At 42.8% G+C, this 19128-nt stretch overlaps 1 protein-coding gene and 1 long non-coding RNA gene across 3 annotated transcripts in view; one reads left to right on the top strand and one right to left on the bottom strand.

The window, feature by feature from the left end:
• The first annotated feature begins 1004 nt into the window (after positions 1-1004).
• Positions 1005-19128, top strand: part of SYN3 (synapsin III) — a 183968-nt gene continuing 165844 nt past the window's right edge. Inside the window, exon 1 of one of the 2 annotated variants that reach the window (XM_082241196.1) lies at positions 1005-1385. The gene's annotated coding sequence lies outside the window, so the exon portion shown is untranslated. The remainder of the gene's footprint in view (positions 1386-19128) is intronic. The other variant, XM_082241195.1, reaches the window with a different exon arrangement.
• Positions 1409-2712, bottom strand: LOC309542434. Its single transcript, XR_014224241.1, has 3 exons — positions 2479-2712; positions 2323-2399; positions 1409-1613 (listed from the first exon to the last, which is right to left on the bottom strand). It is a non-coding gene; the product is annotated as an uncharacterized lncRNA (long non-coding RNA).

Consider the following 19128-nt stretch of genomic DNA (forward strand, 5'->3'; position numbering starts at 1 on the left):
TCCATCCACAGCTAGTAGCCAGTGGTAGCCCAGAGGTGGTTTTAGGGTAGCAAAACTGGTTAGGTGCTGTGCTGCAGGGGGTGCCACAACAATGCTGTAGAACAGAGCACAAGAGGCAGGGGGTGCCAAATTTTAACGTCATACAGGGCACCACTGAAATTTGAGAGCCCAAAGTCTGCCACTGGATAGCTTCATCCTCTGTGAAAGTGTCTAATTATCTTTTAAAGAGAATTAGACACATTCACATTGGGGGCCAGCACTATAGCATATGGGAGAAAACTCCACAGTTTTAACAATGTGCCGTAAAAGAAAAGTACTTTGTTTTGTATGCACCACAGTCCTAATCATAATTCTCTCTCTCTCTCTCTCTCTCTCTCTCTCTCTCACACACACACACACACACACACACACACCCTCTCTCAGATATCTGTTATTTAGCAGGGAAACAGGTTAAATACAATCACACATTTAATGTCACACCCTCAATTGTAGAAGCTAGAAACTTGTTGGTGCTGTGTAACTCAATTCCAAACTAAGTCCCACTACAGAAATGTAATGACTGTGTATCTTTCCTGTCAAGCTCCAGGTGTTATATTTTGGGTGTTCATTTCTTTACTTACAAAAATTGTCTGTTTCCCTCCCCCTCCCCCTCCCCCATTTCATAAAATGTTTGGGTTTGTTTTTAAAGGAAAGCAGAGACTTTGAATGCTGATTTCGGTGCTCACAGCTGTGAAAACTGCAGAATACACACAGCCCCAAACCTAGAACTGACCCATATTATTTTGAGCCAGTACCAATGGCGAATGTGGAAGGGAACATTTCCTGTCTCCTAGCCCCAAGCATTATTTGGTCTCCTCTGAAACAATCTCTAATGAAGGTTTGGTGCTGGCAGGGAAGGAAAGGTTACAGATAGACAATTCTGCCCTCAAACCAAATCTTCTCCTCTCTCTCTCTGCCTCTCTGCCTAGGATGCTGATAGGGTGAGTCACTGAATCTGTCTCTGGGTGCTACTTCAATGCAGCAGCCTTTCGGGAAAAGCCTTCTCCTGCCCTCTCCAGCAGGGCTGTGTGATATCCAAGCCTGCCCACCAGTAGTTTTACTAAATAATTCATTATGCTCCCATGATAACTAAGGTATAAGGAGGGGCTTGATTTAATTTACTGCCTGCTTCAAGCCAATCGGGCGGTAAGGCTGCAGTAGAACCGGGTGACAGCAAACCCTGCTTGTATGCTGTGAATGTGAAAGAGAAGCAGTTCCGTGTGCGGGTTAAGGGGAAAGGATTGGATCCAGGGGAGCCATTGGATTAAGAGACTGTCCAGAAGGTAAGAGTCAAGTGTGGATCTGGATTGTCCAGAGGATTAAGCAGCACAATGCAGACCTTGTGTGTAAGAATTATCCTTAACTAAGGACGTATTTTCCGATTTATGGGGGAGGGAACCATGGGCGTGTGGAAGCCAAACGCATGCAGCTGGCATGTAGGCTTGCACTGCTTTTGTGTCTTTTGTCTGCATGCACCCGCTGTCAATATCTGTAACCGAATAGCTGTCGTACAAATAGCTGTTTCCATTGTGCATTCCATACGCTACATAATCAGTGGCACGTTGCATTTGTGTCTGTAAAATCAAAGGAACAAAAACCAATTAAGAAAGGACACACAGACCAGCCCTTGGGGGCGAATGGAATCAGAAGGCACCCGGTAGTATTGTAATTATTCTTTTTAAAGTGGTACGCATCTTTAAAATCTCGAATAGCTTCCATCTGAAGTGTGAGACAAACCTCCCTCTGAAGGCATGACTGTACAAGCAGAGGCATAGAATAAATTAAGAAAAGGGGGTAAAGGGAAGTGGTTTAAAGAAAGAAACTGAGAGGGACTGAAAAGAGAGGAGGACCAGAAAAGGAGCAAGAGAAGCAAGGTGTTCCCCCCAAAAAAACCACCTTTCTGAAGTTGTAGGTATCTTAAAATCATGAATCAACTCTTTCTGCCCCCATCCTAAGCATATGTACTCAGAAGTCAGTCCAATGGGTTTCAAATGGATACAGAATACAAGCCTATGTGTGTTTGTTCCCATTCTACTCACACTCCCAAGAAAGTGTGCACAGGATTGGAGCCTTACATCCTAGTATGTGGCATGTGCTTAGGATGAGTACAGATTTGCATGCGACAAGACCAAAGGCAATGTTTATTCCTTACAAGTGCTGTCTTCCAGTGTTGACGCAAATTCCTGAAGAGCGTGTCTGTAGCCATCAGTTGGTTGCAGCAAAAAAGAGTTCTATGGCAACTTGAAGATCAACAACTATATTGTGGCATTGGCAAGAGCCTACCTGTAGCACCCTGACCCTTACGCACATGCCTGCAACCTTCACAGATATCACACAGCATATAGAGAGGCACAGGGCACCTGATGGCACATCACAGGGGGGAAATAGAAGAATTTAGAAATAATTCACATAGTTACATAGGATCGCAAGACAACTGACCATAGTGGGGAAGGCTGGGACCTGGTGACCTGTGCTGGTGGGCAGGTTCAAAGCTGCTTCTGCTCTCCCTTCTTTTGGTTTTTAATCTCTAAAGCAGAGTTGGATCAGACAGCCCTTCAGATAGAGGGTGGTCCTCTCAGAAGAATGCATAGTCACCCTAGAAAAATCGCATGATTTAAACATTGATGCAAGGTGCTTTTTTCAGTGACAGGGCAGCTCTGTTCCCCTTGTATATAGGCCTGTGTATGGGGTGATTCTCCTACCACACCTAGGAGAAACTATGCATTTGGCATGGTAAGGGCATAAGAAGATCTGGGAAAAGTTGTCACCTTACAATACTACATGGGAAGGAGGGGGATTATTGAGTTGTTTTTGTTTTTATTATGTATTTTGTGTTCATATAATGTGATTTTATGTTGTGAACTGTCCTGAGACCTGCGGGTATAGGTCTCAGGGTATAATTTAATAAATATAGGGTATAATTTAATAAATTATTACTGGGTGACCCATAGAAGTAGTAGAAGTATTGATTAGCAGTAGGTCTGGGACATATAGAAGAAACTTACCTTAGCTTGCAAACTTCAGTGCTGCAAACAGTGGTGATAGCCATTAGTTCTGCAGGCTTTTGAAAAAAAAAGATTAGAGAAACTGGATACCGGCTAGGTCCATTAAGAGCTATCAGACACAGAAACTAAATGCAACTTCCACCCTCACAAGCAACATGCCTCTGAATACCAGATCCTGCAGACCAGCGACATGGGAAGGCTGTTGCCTTCACACTCCACTTGTGAGCTTCCCAAAGGCATTTGGCTGGCCATCGTTGGAAACAGTGAGATGCATGGATTTTTGGCTAATTCAACAGGTATGGTCTCAGATTTGCCCTTATATCCATCCTGGATCTCAAATAAGCTAATGATACTAATAAGCTTGGCCAATGGCCAGGGATAGTGGGAGTTGCAACCCCTGCATAGTTTTGGTGGGGAAGCACAAATGCTTCCATGCTCCCACTACACCTGCAATATAGCATGTAATGCATCTGTATGCACAGACAATGCACACAGTTCCTAAAAGAAGGGGGGAAAGGGAGAGAGATGTTGGAGATTAGCATATATGGCCCTGAAAAAGATTGACATGTCTCACCCTGTCACTCAGACTTTGTCCCCTTCTTTTTGATGGTTGCATGGAACATCAGGAAGAACTTTCTGACGGTAAGAGCTCCTCGACAGTGGAACGAATGGACTCCCTCAAGAGGTTGGGCTCTCCTCCCTTGGAGGTTTTTTAGCAGAGGTTGGGTGACCCATCTGTCATGGATGCTTTAGTTGAGATTCCTGCACTGCAGGAGGTGGGACCAGATGTCCCATGCGGTCCCTTCCAACTCTACAATTCTATTATTCTATGATCTATATATACAGATGCATAACACGTTATATTGTTGGTCAGATGGCAACACACAAGCCTAAAACCCACTTGGAAGCTGTGCTTTGCACTCTAGAAGGCATGATAGCAGCCCATTTCCCATTTCCCATCCATGCCTAAACTTTACATGAGTGTAGGAAGTGGATCTCAGCACCTCTGTTTACAAGTCAAGCTTCGCATAAAGATTCCCAAGCACTATATTGTTATAGAACCTGGGGATGGGGGGGGTCCTAAAGATTGTTTTTTAAAGAAAACAGAAACCTTTTACATTCATTGTGCCTTTCTATAGGCTTCCTGTCTTTTAAGGAGAGGATTTAGCTGTTCACTTCTCTTTCAAATATGTTATTATATAGAATTTATCACTCCTACATTACCAAAAGAAAGCAGGCTTAGTGGAAGGACTTGAACACTGTTGTGCTCATTTTGGAAAGCCTCAGTGTGCTATAGATTGAGAATCTCTCCTCTGTGGTGAGAGATGGTAATGAGTAGGGGGCAGGCAAGCCCGGGCTTTGTGTCTTGGCAAGCAGAAATCAATGCTAAGTGCTCTGTGTAATCAGATTCCATAGCATGGGGGAGAAAGTGTGAATGACTAACACCAGGATTTATTTCTGGCAGCTGCTGGTCTAGCTATACCGTGTAGTCGTTCTAGGTGGTAATTTAGTAAGGCTTGTATTTCTAAATATTTATCACAGTTCAAGTGATGTGGATTTCATGGGCTTACGCAGAGTTATGGTGGCTTGCACATGCACAGAGCATTCCAACAGAAACCCTGCACTTGCTATCACTCTTATACATCTTACTTGTGAAAGGAAAAAAGTACCACCCAAACTCTACTGGTGGCTGGTGCCCATTGTGACTGGCAGGGAGCCCAAACAGTAACTAGAGCCAAAACTAATGACAGGCAGAGCCAACTAACTCTAGTTTTGTCCCCATCCTTTCCCCTGCTGAGTTCTACAAGGGCAACACTGAGACTAAGGAGGAGAAGGATGCTATTAGGCAGTGCCACAACCTGGACTGGCTGTAAGTGGGACAGGAGGCTTGTGAGAGGCTAAGGCTCTCATTTTTGGAAAATGAGCCTCCAGAGCAAAACCCTTTCTGCTAATTTTCTGGAATCGGTTTGTGATCAATGGGGCTTCCCATCAAATAACTCGTAGGTAGTGAGTAAGATATTATTCAGAAATAATGGCTCTCTGCCCATGTAGCAATGGCAGACTTTAGGTTCTCAAATTTCAGTGGGACACAAAAATTTAGTGCCCCCCATCTCTTGCACTCTGTTCTACATTATTATTGTGGTGCTCCCTGTGGTGTGAACACCCAGTAGAGCTGAGTGGTTGGGCTACCCTAAAACTGCCTCTGGTATAGGCTCCCCCTGTCCCTTCCCAGCTCCTCTCTCAATCCTAGCTGGATTATAGCAAGTACCGCCCTATTGGTGGGAGACAGGGCCAGAGAATGGGCTGCAACACTAGTGTAAGGGACATAATATCCTTATAATATATTGCTACTTGCGGGGTGTTAAAGCAACAGTTGCTTTGCAAGGGTCAACAGCTGGAAACCCATTTTCCCCAGCCACATTTTCTGCTTGGCAGGTGTAACAGTTACAGAGACAGAAGTGTGACCTAATTAGCTGTGCCTAATTGCAAGAGCTTGAGGCAGGTAACAAAAAGTTATACACAATCATTGCAAATGCAATTTAGTCATATTGAAATCAAATTAACTGAAGCAGCAAGCCTATGCGTACATCCTTGAAAGGCCAATTGAACACAGCCCGAGTCTACTTCTGGATTGGGACCATATTCTACCACTTGTAACAGGGAGGCTTCACAAAATGTAAGGCCGTGTACTTACACTGAAATGACAGGCAGTACAATATTGCTTCATTCCTGAAGTACATGAATGAAGCAGAGGTGCAATTCCTGGAACTGAAGCAATATTTTCCTTATCTAAGGAATAGCACATTTTCTTCCCCAGTTTACCCGATTTCTTTCTCTCTTTCTCCACATCCTCTGTTATCTCCCTCATGTCAAATTCTAGATAGAACATAAGCTCCTTGCAGAAGATGTCTGGCTTTTTGCTACTTAAATGGGTGCAAATAATAGCAGCAATAATGATAGTTAACAACAGCAAACACATTTATGTTATATATACTGTAAAAGGCTGAAGGCTCTTTCAATACAGCTGTTGTAACCATTGCTTTGATTTTTTTAGTACGTAAGAATAGGAAGCTGCCTTCTACTGAGTCAGAAAATTGGTTCATCTAGCTCAGTACTGTATACACTGGCTGGCAGAGGCTCTTCAGGGTTATTAGTAAAACTGAACTGCTGCTTTCCCCCTTGAAAAGTGCACTAATAAAGCTTATTAGGTGTCTGTTCTCAGGAACACAGCTGCAATAGGAGACAGGGAATGGGATGCAGTTACAGCCTTTCTCCCTGGTTGGTTGAATCCATTGTTTGCGCCATCCTTGGCATTAACATTTTGATTTGGAAACTGGGGCAAAATGCCAAGCGCTCCTCAGGACATATAATCTCATTGCCCGTCCACTGGCATTGTGCAGGTGAAATTTGAGGTTGCTTTTCTTGTTAGGAACATAGGGCTCTGCTTTATACAGAGTCAGGCCATTGGTCCATCTACCTCAGTATTGTCAACACTGTCTGGCAGCAGCTCTCCTGGGTTTCAGACAGGAAATGTTCCCATTCCCCATGCCAGGAATTGAACTACATGAATAGCAGATGCTCTACAACCAAGCTCTCCCCCTGGTTGCTGAATTGATTAATTAATGAAATGTTGCTTCCCTGCACTGGTTAGATCATGAACTGTGGCAGCTGGAGGGCAGGCAGTTCTAACAACTGTGTCCATTTTAGGTATTGTACCAGGGCTTGCATCCGAAACACACTGCCGATTATTGGCAGCCCCAACCTTGCTTCAGAGGGTGCCTCTGAGTCTGCACACAATGATGTTTTCACCTGCCAGCCAGTCTGCAGTGCTGGGTTGGGGAGCAAAAGGGAAATCAAGGTGTGGCAGGCATGTTTTACCCTTACCTGTGACTACTGAAAAGAATTCTCCTTTGGACTAGAGGAGAGAAAAGAGAGCTACTCACTGCGCACACTTGCCTCCTATTATGGGAGCAAAGATAGGATCTTCTGCAACATTCTGCATACAGGCTGCCCTGCCTGGGAACTAACAGAGAGGTAAGAGAATGAATGAAGGGAAGCTCCATCCTCAGACTAAGGAATATGCCCTCAGGTCACACATCATGAGCAGAGCACTGGTCAAGTGTCTCCCCAATGCAAGTGGAGGCAGAGCAAAGACTAAATAGAGAAGCACCTGTGTCTATTCTTCCTACTCGTCTATTCTTCCTACTCCCCAAACATTCTCCTCTTCTTTTAGGCATTACCTGTCACAAACTCCAAGAGAGAAGCTTCCAACATCAGTGCTATTTTCCCACTCTACCCAGAGATCCTATTGATATAAATGCTACTATTGCTTTACAGCCTCAGGAGTGAAAGACAAAAAAAGACAAGGAGAAGGGCGAGTTTCCCTGACTCCTCAAGGACTGGTTGAGGCAGTTCTGCATCTCTGCACTCTGTCTCTCTCTCTCTCTCTCTCTCTCTCTCTCACACACACACACACACACACACACACTGAACAGAAGAGATGTGTGTGTGTTCCCCTAATGTGTACAAATACATTATTTGCAAGGAGTCATGGATCATCCTTTGGTAGCCCAGTTTCCCTTATGGTATAGATTAAGTCCCACTCCAACCCGACTTTTATGTCATATTCATTTTTGATACGCAGTAAGCCTTCACATTAGAAACCGCTGGAAAAACATAGTGACTTAAGGACTCAATCAAAGAAGAGAGCTTATAGTAGCTGATCCCTGAATAGAGATTTGCATATTTATAGTCAAGATTTTACGAACTAAGATGTTGGTTATTATCCAGAGAATGGGTCCTCCCCCTCCCCCAACCTGCACTCTTACTATAATCATTCCAGCTATCCATGCACTAGAAAAAAATCTCAACATAGAGTATTAGAGAGGAAGGGGAAAGAACAGTTATAGACAACAACAGATGTATTACAATGGCTCCAGGAGTAAGAGTTCTGGGGTGGTCAAAACAAGGGCTAAACATTCCTTTGATCCAAACATTCTCAGCTGGGAGAGAGGAGAAGGAACTTGTTTGGGAGCTAAAGGCTGTTTCTGTACAAAATGGCCACCCTGACCACCTTCTCTAGCCTGGAGATGGGCAGGGGCATGGAGCTTCCCCATCACTGTGATGAGCCCTCTGAAGTTCAGTGGAGCTGTGGAAGGGAGATCCCTAAGCCAGAGAGGAAGATTGGGGCTCCTCTTATTAGACTTGCCACAAGACAATGAGGCACTTTCTGCAGAGAAGACAGTGAACAGAATTGTGAAGCCCTGAAGAAAAAGAGGATTGGTCTCCTCAAGGACACCATTATAGCGAGGACTAAACCTATTCACTACCTCTGGGGGAAGGGACAGCAATAGCCTCCTCTCAGCTGTGTCTTAGATGGAAAGTTTGGCTTATATGGATAGCCAGTGCTTTTTTTCTTTAAAAAAAAATGTTTAGGGGTACTCTCATTTTCCTACTCATATTGAAATATTGCCCCTCAATGAGGCCAAACTTAGATTCACAAAATGTTCTGGCGTATGCGTACCCCTGCATGCCCCCCACCAAAGTACTGTGGATTGCTATACTTGTAATCCATAATTAGACCCATAGCTTAATTCTAAAATTTGCTTAGGATGTGGAACCTGCTAATAGCAATGCCTAGATGAAATTGCAAACTACATTGTTACTCCCAGGTAGTACACACCAAGCCACCCTTTTATAACTGGGACATAGGCTGCCGAAATCTCTTCTGTCTATGCGAAGCTCTTTATTCCAGCTATGTTTAGTATAGAGCTAACTAATGGGGGATAGTATTGAGCATGTTTATTACTGTGGCTGTGCTGAGCTGTATGGCTGCAGCTGACTTACTGTAGCACACTATGCCGTTGTATCTTCTGGAGAATTTGCCTAATTCATACCGTAACTCCTTTTGGTAATCTTCCTTCCTGTATACCAATAGAGGAATGATACTAAGCGACAAGACTTTATATTGCTATAAAGTATTGTGGCACCATGGAAAATCATGGATTGGTTTAGATTACTCTGTGTTATGAATAATAGATCACTCAGCGATACCCATTACTGAATCTACATAGAAATGATATGTACAAGTTGTTTCCATGATAAACTAGTATGTGCATACATATGGACATCAGCACGAGCTCAATATTTAATAGCTGTGCACTGAACTGCTCATTTAACAAATGGCTTGTTTTTCTGAAAGTCCTGTAATTGCAGAATTATGCAGGGACTCCCCACCCCCCACCTTCACAGTAATGCAGCCTTTGAATCTGCTTTACCACTTGGCTCAATCATTATTGTCTTCCCCATGCTAACAATGCAAAAATTCAAAATATTTTTGGTGACTTTGATGAAAACCAGAAGCAGCTTGACCTTTTCTCTCAGGTGGAACATTTCTGAAGCTTAAAGGTTGCTCGCTGCAATTACAAAATTCAACTAACACAAAGCTCCTGTCTCCAGAGCTTAAACTCTCTTCACTGAAAATCTCAGGTGCACATTTGGGCTACAACTACAGGCAGGAAGCAATTATTGCTAAGAAAGTCTGCATATTGAACTGATGCTAGCCTAAGACAAAACAGAACAAATGAAGTTCAATGCCTGTCATGATAAAAAAAAATTTCGTAGAAAATAATGATAATAAGATTTAAGACTTAAATACATGCATATGTATGTGGTTTTAAGTGACTGAGAAAGGGACATTGTTTTAGGATGACTTGTATCATTTTAAAGTTCTTTTTCAATAAATTGTTGTAGTTTACTACCCAATTTTAGGTGCCTAGTTTTGTGTCAGATGGCTCAGTGGTGGCTGAAATGTTTTTGGGATAGTAGAGAGTCAAATTGTCTTCCACCAACAGCATCGTGAGACAGTGGGAGGAGGTTGCAATTAGTTTGCTTTCAGTATCTTAAGGCAAGAACTTTAAGAGATGTTATTGAAATGTGGCTACAGTGCTGTACTACAGCAACTATTACTACAGGCAAGGCCGTTTACAAGCTGAGGAAACAACAAAGATCACACACCTTATATAACAATCTGATCCAGTACAAAAAAAAGTCATAATAAAAACGTAACTTTAAAATAAACAGCTTATATCAAATAAAGTAATGTTCCTTAATCCATTAGAATATAATAGTACACAATGAAATTAACCACAAGCAAACAATAATTAAACAAAAAAATTCACTCTTAACATTGACAAGAAATAATTACCAAACTATAATCAATAAAAATAACAGCAAGGAGTTCCACATTGCAAGACATGCCTCACTACAGGGCTGACTAAACCCTGGGGATGTTGGAGACCACAGAAAATTGCACCATCAGAAGATCTCAGTGAAGTCGTCCATGAGGCACTTTGGGCCCAAGTTGTTTAAATTAATACAAGAGCCTTGAACCTGGCCTAGCAGCAAATCAGCAGCCAGTGCAGCTCTCTTAGCAAAGGAGTAGCATGTTGCCAGTAACCAGCTCTTGTGAGCAGCGGCGTAGCGTGAGTTGTCAGCACCCGGGGCAACGCAAGTAATTTGCGCCCCCTAACTCGGGGCAAGGCAAGTAATTTGCGCCCCCCTAACCCCTAACCTGCGAGTTGCCGCTGGCGCTGCCGCCCAAACGACGGCGCTTGCCCGGAGGAGGAGGGGGGCAGAGAGGCGAGGAAAATGCAACGGCCCAGCAGCTGCAGCAGCACCGGCGGAGGCAGGGCTGTGAGGAGGGGCTGCCTGGCGCGTCCTCCGCGGCGAGCGCTGAGAGCCGCTGCCTGCCGGGCGCCTTCAGCCCGGATGCGCGCACAGCTCGTCGGTTCCGCGAGACATGCGGCTCCGCTACAGCCTGCGCCCCGAGGCTCTTCGGCGACTCCGGAGGCAGCGAGCGCGCCCCCCAGATGTTGCGCCCGGTGCGGCCGGCACCCCTGGCACCCCCCACACTACGCCACTGCTTGTGAGCAGTCTCACCACTGCATTGTGCACTGGTTGTAGCTTATGGACAAGATACAAAGGGGTTATCATATGCAATAAACTCTCCCTTGCTTCCCTCTTAAATTTACTCACCTGCGCTAGACACAGGAAGAGAATTAGCAGCACAGTTGTAAATCCAAGATAGGATCATGCTACCATGACTTTACAGTCCAGCTTTTGCTTTGCTCTGCAAAATGCGATAGTCAATCTAAACAGAAAGGAGATAGGTGTCAGGAAAGGAGCACTGTAAATCAGAGGCATGCTGATGGAACTTCATAACTCTGCATGTTCCCTATGGTTTCTACAGCCAGAAGCAGAACAGTTAAGAGGAAAATGGAAGGGAGCAGAGCAGTCAGACAAGGCAAGAGAGTATAGGTCCTGTTGGCCACGAGATTGCTGTACAGCTGTTTGAGACGAGACATCAGCATTGTGCAACGTCTCAGGAATAGCCTCTATAGTACTTTTGGCCACATATATAAGAAGAATGAAGTGGGAATGCAGTGGTAGAATTCTGAAAGTGTTTCATGATCTATTCTATTTTGCCACATTAAAAAAAATAAAACTGTCTACGAGCAGAAAAGTAGCACAGCAAAGGTCAGGCTGGAGAATAATCTCTCCCTTAGGTGCTTTTAGGTGCTTTGTTCTTTTACATGCTGAATGGCTTTTTTTTTACATGGGAAATCTCTCAGGTCCGCAGTCTAAAGTGGTACAGCCCACTCTGCGCACCCTGGCATAGTACCACCACATTTTTCTGCTGAGTGTATAGACCAGGCCATAGCTGATTAATCCAGCAACAAAAATGTATAAGTCACTCATTCTTGACAGGGCACCTTTGGCACAATAGTTCTGTGAGGGCACCAAGCCTATAATTCTTATTAAACTACAACTCCCAAGATTATATAAAGAAGACTGGATGACTTTCAAGCCAGTTTTAGGCTGTAATACAGAGATGCCACGAGAGGCTTGATGTGGTTTGCAGGTAGCACTGAAGAACAATGTTCAGATCACTATGTGGTATTCCTCTGAATAGAAGAAGCAGTTTGAATTCTGTATGAGGTAAAGAGAATGAGAGGGACCCCCCACCCACCCGCAATTTGCCATGAAGGATAACCTGATTTACCCTCTGCAGTGTTTAGACAAACCTTTCAATGGCAGTGTTGCATGCTGCTTCCGTGCAAGCTCCAGTTCATGTTATGCATTATAATTACTTTATTTGTTTCACAGTAATGGTTCCTGAAAAGCTAGTAACATGTGCCCATCTGCCAAAGCTTATCTCTGATTCCATTTATTATTTCTCACTTCTGTTTGTTCTGTTCTTCTCCACTTGCTGGTGGCAAAACACACACAGGATCCATCTCAACAGAAAATGCTGTTCACACAGGACCCAGATTATCTGAGGGTGGGAATTACCTGAGCTAGGAGGCCCAAGGGGGCCCATAACCATGACTAAACCAGGGGCAGGGAACCTCAGGCTTGGGGGCCAAACACAGCCAAGTCTCTCTAAACTATCCAGCCAACACCCCTTTTGCTCCGACCCTGACCACCACTGGCATGTGACCCCAGGGTAGTCACCCTGGGCTGAAAAATATTCCCTGCCCTTGGTCTAAATTGTAGACCATGCTTGAGGATACTTAAGCAGATTCATTTTCCTATATCTGCATTTAGGATCTATCTACCTACTTACACAAATATTTATATCCCACACTTCTAGTGCTTATGCGCCACATAAAATCAATTACAAAATATCATAATGTTCCAAAAACACAATATTAAAAAATAGATACAATATAAGCAGAGACAGATGCAACAAACGAAGGCATTAGATTTAATACTTTTCAGGAAAGCCTGCCTTAAAAAATTTTTTTTTGAAGTACGGAAAATTCACTAGACAGCCTGGTAATACAAGAAACTGTAGGCCTTGCAGTCTGAGAGACTTGAGAAATGTGGGTCTCCTACATGGCATGTTCTCTTAAGAAGTACAAGCTCCACAGATCTTTGGTTTCTGCAGGCAGAGGAGATGGATTGGCCCAGTGTGGGAGCTGACTGGCAACAGGAAAGAGGAATAAGCACCATAATAACCAGAGACACTGACATCCCAGGGACTGTGAGCTGAGGCTGCGAATAGGTTTATGGGCATCAGAAAGTATGTGAATAAATAAGCTATGCCTCTAGCATCGTTGCGCACTGAAGAAAATTCATGTCATTAGATCCCAGGAACAAGGAAGAATTCCTAAAGGGCATTTGTTAACATATATTTAAGTGTATAATATTATGTATTGATATATATATATATATATATATATATATATATATATATATATATATATATGCCATACTGCAGTTTATGCCTGTAAATACCTAAATCAGGCAGCCAGAAACATAAGGAGCTTAAACAAGAAAGGGGTGGGGGCCTAAAGAGCACCGATCAATCCTCCACCCCACCCCCAAACTTGCCAAAAATATAAAGAGATTATTGGGTAGGCGGAGGGTGGGGGCTGTATTAGAAATGGATACCAGGCCTAGAGAAATTATGTCCAGAGTACTCTTGTCTGCCCTACCCAGGGCTGCTTCCAGAGGCCTCCACCATGTAAGGTGCGATAGCTAGGTGGAAAAATAAAATGCTTCATTGTCTTACATAAGTTAATATCCAACCTGCCTATTATAATACCTCAAATATATGTGTGCTAATTGGGGGTATACTTTTCCCTAGGGATTTGAAAAAAGATATAGACTTTCCATTCTCGTGAAAGACTATACAGTAATAGCCAAAGCTGTTGGTAGGATTGTGAATGTATTCATTCAAATGCTAAATGCTCTGTAATATGGCTAATGGCTTCCAAGCAATGGTCTCCTCAGTCCAGCCCACTTTTGTGACCTCTCCCCTTTATCTTTATTAGCAAGGCTACAAGAGGGAAGTGGTTGCTTGCTGGTTTAGGCAGCAAAGTCGTAGCTTATAATAAAACAAACCCCAGGTACTTGTAATGGAACTCTGTTTCCATTCACTCCCCATTACTTTCAACTTTCCCCTTTTTCTTGTTCTCTATTGTGTTTTTTCCTTCACTTCTTATGCTTCCTTGTCTCTCCCCTTGCCACACACACACTTTTCAAAATTTAAATTGTAAGTTCCTTGGGGCAGAGACAGTTGTTTGTGTGTGTGTGTGTTCCCCCAACTTTTATGTATACCGTCTTACTGTGAGCATGTGGCGATTTACAGATTAAAAGAGGACATAAATCATAGCATTTCCAGATCAGCTATCAACATCTTTTTACTCAGTGAAAAAATTATGCAGCTTCTAACTTGAATGTTGCAGATTGCCATTTCTCCTGTGCTGCAAACCACTTTTGAAATTGAGACTTTTTTGCAAGCAGTTTCTGATGTAGCTTGGAGGACAGTTGCTCAAAGAAAAAATGCTCATTCCACTAAGTATATTCAAACCGTGGAGTGGATTTTCTTTTGTCTTACTTGCTTTTCATAGTCATCCCCACCATGAGATGAGTACGTGTTCCCAATTTACAGGTGGAGAACTGAGGCAGGCAAACCTGAGGCCATGTATTGAACAAAGATTGGAACTTCAACCCTGTCAACCTAAGTCTAATGTTCTTGCACAGCCATTTTCAAATTAAATAGGACTATGGAAAGAGCCTGTACATGATAAGGCTGTGAACTATCCTCATGGGGGAAATGATGTCATGATAAATTTTGTCACCTAAAAATGGGCATGTGACTTGGAGCCTGGTAACTCTCTGATCAAATTTCCAGGCATTCAACACCAATGGAAGCTTCCCTCCAGGGACTAATAACAGCTTTGAGAGTGTGGGTTTTTTGTTGTACAGTGCTACTTCGGATTACAGACTCCGCTAACCCGGAAGTAGTACCTCAGGTTAAGAACTTTACCTCAGGATGAGAACAGAAATCGTGCAGCATCGGTGCTGCAGCAGCGGGAGGCCCCATTAGCTAAAGTGGCACCTCAGGTCAGGCCCAGACAGGGGGGTTGGCCATGTGGGCCACTAGGCCTGGGCCTCCGATTCCAAAGGGGGCCTCGGTCAGCATATTCACAATCGCAGGGGATTTATAAGACTTCAGTTATCCCCAGGGGAAAAAAGGGGGGGCACATTATCTACCTGGCCCAGGCCTCTGCCTGGCTCTGCAAGGCCCTGCCTCAGGTTAAGAACAGTTTCAGGTTAAGAACGGACCTCTGGAACAAATGAAGTTCATAACCAGAGGTACCACTGTCATTTTGGTAGGGTTGGCATATGCCACATCCCACCCCTGACAGCAGCTGTTTACATTCTTTAAAACAAGCACATTTGTTGCTTTCATGAAATTAACATAACACATCGTTTGAACCACATAACTATTCAAATGAGTTCAGCCTGCTGGATGAAATATCAAAGACTTTCAAGTATGCTTAAATCCCAGAGTAGTTAAATCCTTTATGGAGAGCAGTTTTTTAATTAATGGTGAAGGAATCTGAATAGCTGTTTGGTCCAAGTCCAGTTTAAGATCCCTAAGGAGGGAGACCAGGAGCCTTGAAGTTACCTACCAACAGTTAGTACCTGGTTAGCTGACTTACTAGGCACAGAACACCTGGTTACAGACTTCCACACTGTGACCGTATTGTATTTCCATGTAAAAATAAGAATAATTTTAAAATATGCATTTATACATATAGAATAGCATATGGAAGCAAATCCACTACTTCTTTTTTAGCAATGAATTTACTATGGGGGGGAGGGTATTAATGTTCACCCAGTTTTTTATGTTCACCCTGTTTTTCATTGGATTTCTGTAGCAAGATGAGACACAATTCATTAAGAGTAAAACTGTCAGTGGGGGGGGGGGATTAGAAGGAACCATACACAATAACCATGTTAACATAAGCACATAAAAAGAACGTGCTGGACCAAGCCAGCATTCTAGTACAGCATTCTGTTCTCCCAGACGCCAACCAAACTGTATGAAATAGTCAGTCTAGCACCTGGGCTATAATAAAGACAAAAAGAAACTTTAGGAGAACAAGGCCCGAGGATTTTTTCAGTCAGAGTCCTTTCTGATGCCTCAAAAATTGACTTGGACATTTTCTTTCTCAATGGGTTAATGAACCTGGGGGAAGCAGCTGGTTTTATACAATGGTGTAATGTGTCCTTGCCACACAAAAAAGCAACAGAAAAGTCACCTGCAAGCTTAATTCACACAAGGCTTCAATGTAGTAATTTGTTCTTAGTGATACATTCCTAGGGGCTTATGGCTGCTGGGTATGGTCTGAAGGCACAGGAGGTCACCATCTTGCTAAGTAGGTCAGAGTCTGGGGCAGTGCCTGAATGGTGACCGCCTAGGAACCAGATGTATGCTTCCTTTGGTTCCATGATGGAAGAAAGATGGGATATAAACATAAGAAAATGTGTGGTGACAAATGGTGAATCATAATTGGACAGGCACTGGAACTGACAGGTGACAGCAGATTAAAAACAAATCCTAGTAACAACAACAACATCCCATGAACTTTATTGGCTCAGGTGGCCATTTTTATCACAACTAGTATAAACGTTTTTGAAAATTGAGTTGATGGAAGATACAGTTGGTACCCAGAGATGGACCAAATGCCAAAAGTGCATCTCCAGTTTGATCATTCTCACTAGAAAAAATGTTGAAAAATGTTGAAAAAATGTTGACCATTGATCTGACCCAGCATAATAATAATAATAATAATAAATTTGTATTTATATTCCACCCTCCCCAGCCGAAGCAGAGCTCAGAGTGGCTAACAACAATAAAAGTAACACAGTTTACATGTTAGTTCTTATGGATTATTTCCAAAGTTAGTCAGGCATTTCAATAGGTCAGCTCTGAGTAGAACTTATTTGGACACCACCCTATGTCTACAATGGCAGAACTATATGAAAAACTGATCCAGATTTAACAATATTCAGTACATTAGGATCCATGGGGAGGGCAATCCTGGTATAGTAGAGAAACTGGCCTTAGATGAAGTGCATCTTCTGAGGCCAATTCAGTCCATCTTATGATTGTTTAAATTATGAATGGGAGAGAGAGCTGAGGCATGTGCACTTTGTACATGCATACATTGGGAGCCTATAGTGACTGTGTATTTATGTAGTGCACACACAAATGTTAGGATCAAAGTCTGGCTGTCACAGTTAGCATTCAGTAGTTCAATATGCTCAGTTTTAACAAATCAGGTATAAACCTTCCAGCTTTAGCTTGAGAGAAACCCACTGTTGAAAAAATATGTTTGACCAGCGATCTGTAATTGGTGCTTACTAGCATTCAGTGTTTGGGGATTTTGCATGTATTTATAAAATTTTCATGTTGTTGATCTTTTATTAATAGTATTATATAAGATTTGTATATTTACAAAAAATAATCATCAGATTTGTACTAAGGCTCTTCACAAGATTATAATATATGAAGGCACTCTCAGACAGGATATTTTATACAAGCACAACACATCTCCCTTAGCCTGCTGCCTTTTCTCATCTTCTTTGTAGGGTACAAATTGGGACTGCCTTTTGCGGAGGTGGCCATTTTAGCTCCATAGCAAGAAAACAGCTCAGTTTAACCCTGGCTTTAAAAACATGGATCTGTTGTGACAGCTATAAAAACACATGGTAGAGAGAGCTTTGAGATGATGTGAGAAGAGTTCTATTTTATATACATCAGAGCACAGGGCAGGCTGAGACTAGAAAAGCTCTCCTCTGTTGTGAGAGAACCAGCAAGTTGCTTTCCAACTGTTCCCATAGGCATTTTTATATCTCAGCTGATCCTTAATGCATCTTGCCAGGCCCTGCGAATTAAATACACCCAGCTTATTTTATTCAGATCAGTGCACTTCAAAGCCATATCTCTCTCAGTAGAGGAAGGCTCTGCTCTATTAATGCCAGTCATGATGCCATATAGTCTCCTGTCATTTGGTGGGAGACTAGACTTTTGCAAACACAGATAACATCGTGTACCATCAGGCCTAGGGCTGGGGGAGAAATTTGATTCAATTTGCATTTAAAGGTGAATCCACCTAATTCACACTTTCCAAAACAATACGAGAAATGAAACACAGCCAGCCTTTGAAATCTGTACTTTTCTTTGCAAAAATGTGTATATTGGGGAAAATTTCATACAAACGTGTATATTAGAAGTGTACACTAAAATGCTGATGCATTTCCACAAGAACCATTTTATAAAAAAACAAATAAACCACTAATGTTGAGAAACTGAATTTAAGGCAGGAAAAATTAGAAGCTGAGAGAAGCCGAGACTGATAGATTTGCCCATCTCTCATTAGATCCCAGAACTAGACTACAGAAAAGTGGGGGAGAGAAATAGACAAACAAAAGAACCCCATTATTTTCAGGGCTTAAAAAAAAAAAAAGAGCCAGATTCAGTAAATCTGTAGTTTTTATTTTAACTGTGCCCTTAGTTTGCACTGACGTCACCCGCATTCATTTGAATCTTTGATAGAGGAGGAATGCCTGTGACATTTACGCTCAGACTTAATCTTAATGATGGCGGAGGTGTTTGTGTCAAGAATGTGCAAAGGCAGGCTTTCATTTGAAAGGCCTTTACTGCAGGGGAAGGGGGAAATAAGTAATATGTTGCACAGGAAGACTTTGAAGATGGAGATGGCTTCTGTAATTTCCAAGGATTAGCACTGGATTTATTTCCGCAGCATTGCAGGCTTTTGCTGAGCTGCCTCTGGCTCCCCTGATAAGCAGGCATCACAAAAGGCCTTTGCAACCCATGGAGTTGCCATGATAAGACTCTGCCATGGTCAGGCGACAAGCCATGTGATTGTTCCCATTGCCAGAAAGAATAGCATTGTGAAATTCAAAATTATAAATCACAGTTTTAATATCCAAAGGGTCTCTTTTTCAAACAAAGGGACATGATGTGCAGTGCCAGCGCTGACAATCCTTTCTCGTTTCAAGGTTGGGCTTTTGATGCCCCTTGCGACATCTCTAGAGTGATTCGCAAACTATCAAGCTGTCATAGAAATATCATGGACAACTATGTATAGTCTCAGGGCTAGGGCTGCCCAGCTGCTCCCACAAACATGTTGGACTCCATCAGCATCGTGCTTTTGTGGCCTGCCTGGCATTATAGTAGTTTTTCATGAATTGGTTC

This window comes from Podarcis vaucheri (assembly GCF_965113315.1).
Source record: "Podarcis vaucheri genome assembly, chromosome: 10".
Taxonomy (NCBI): domain Eukaryota; kingdom Metazoa; phylum Chordata; class Lepidosauria; order Squamata; family Lacertidae; genus Podarcis; species Podarcis vaucheri.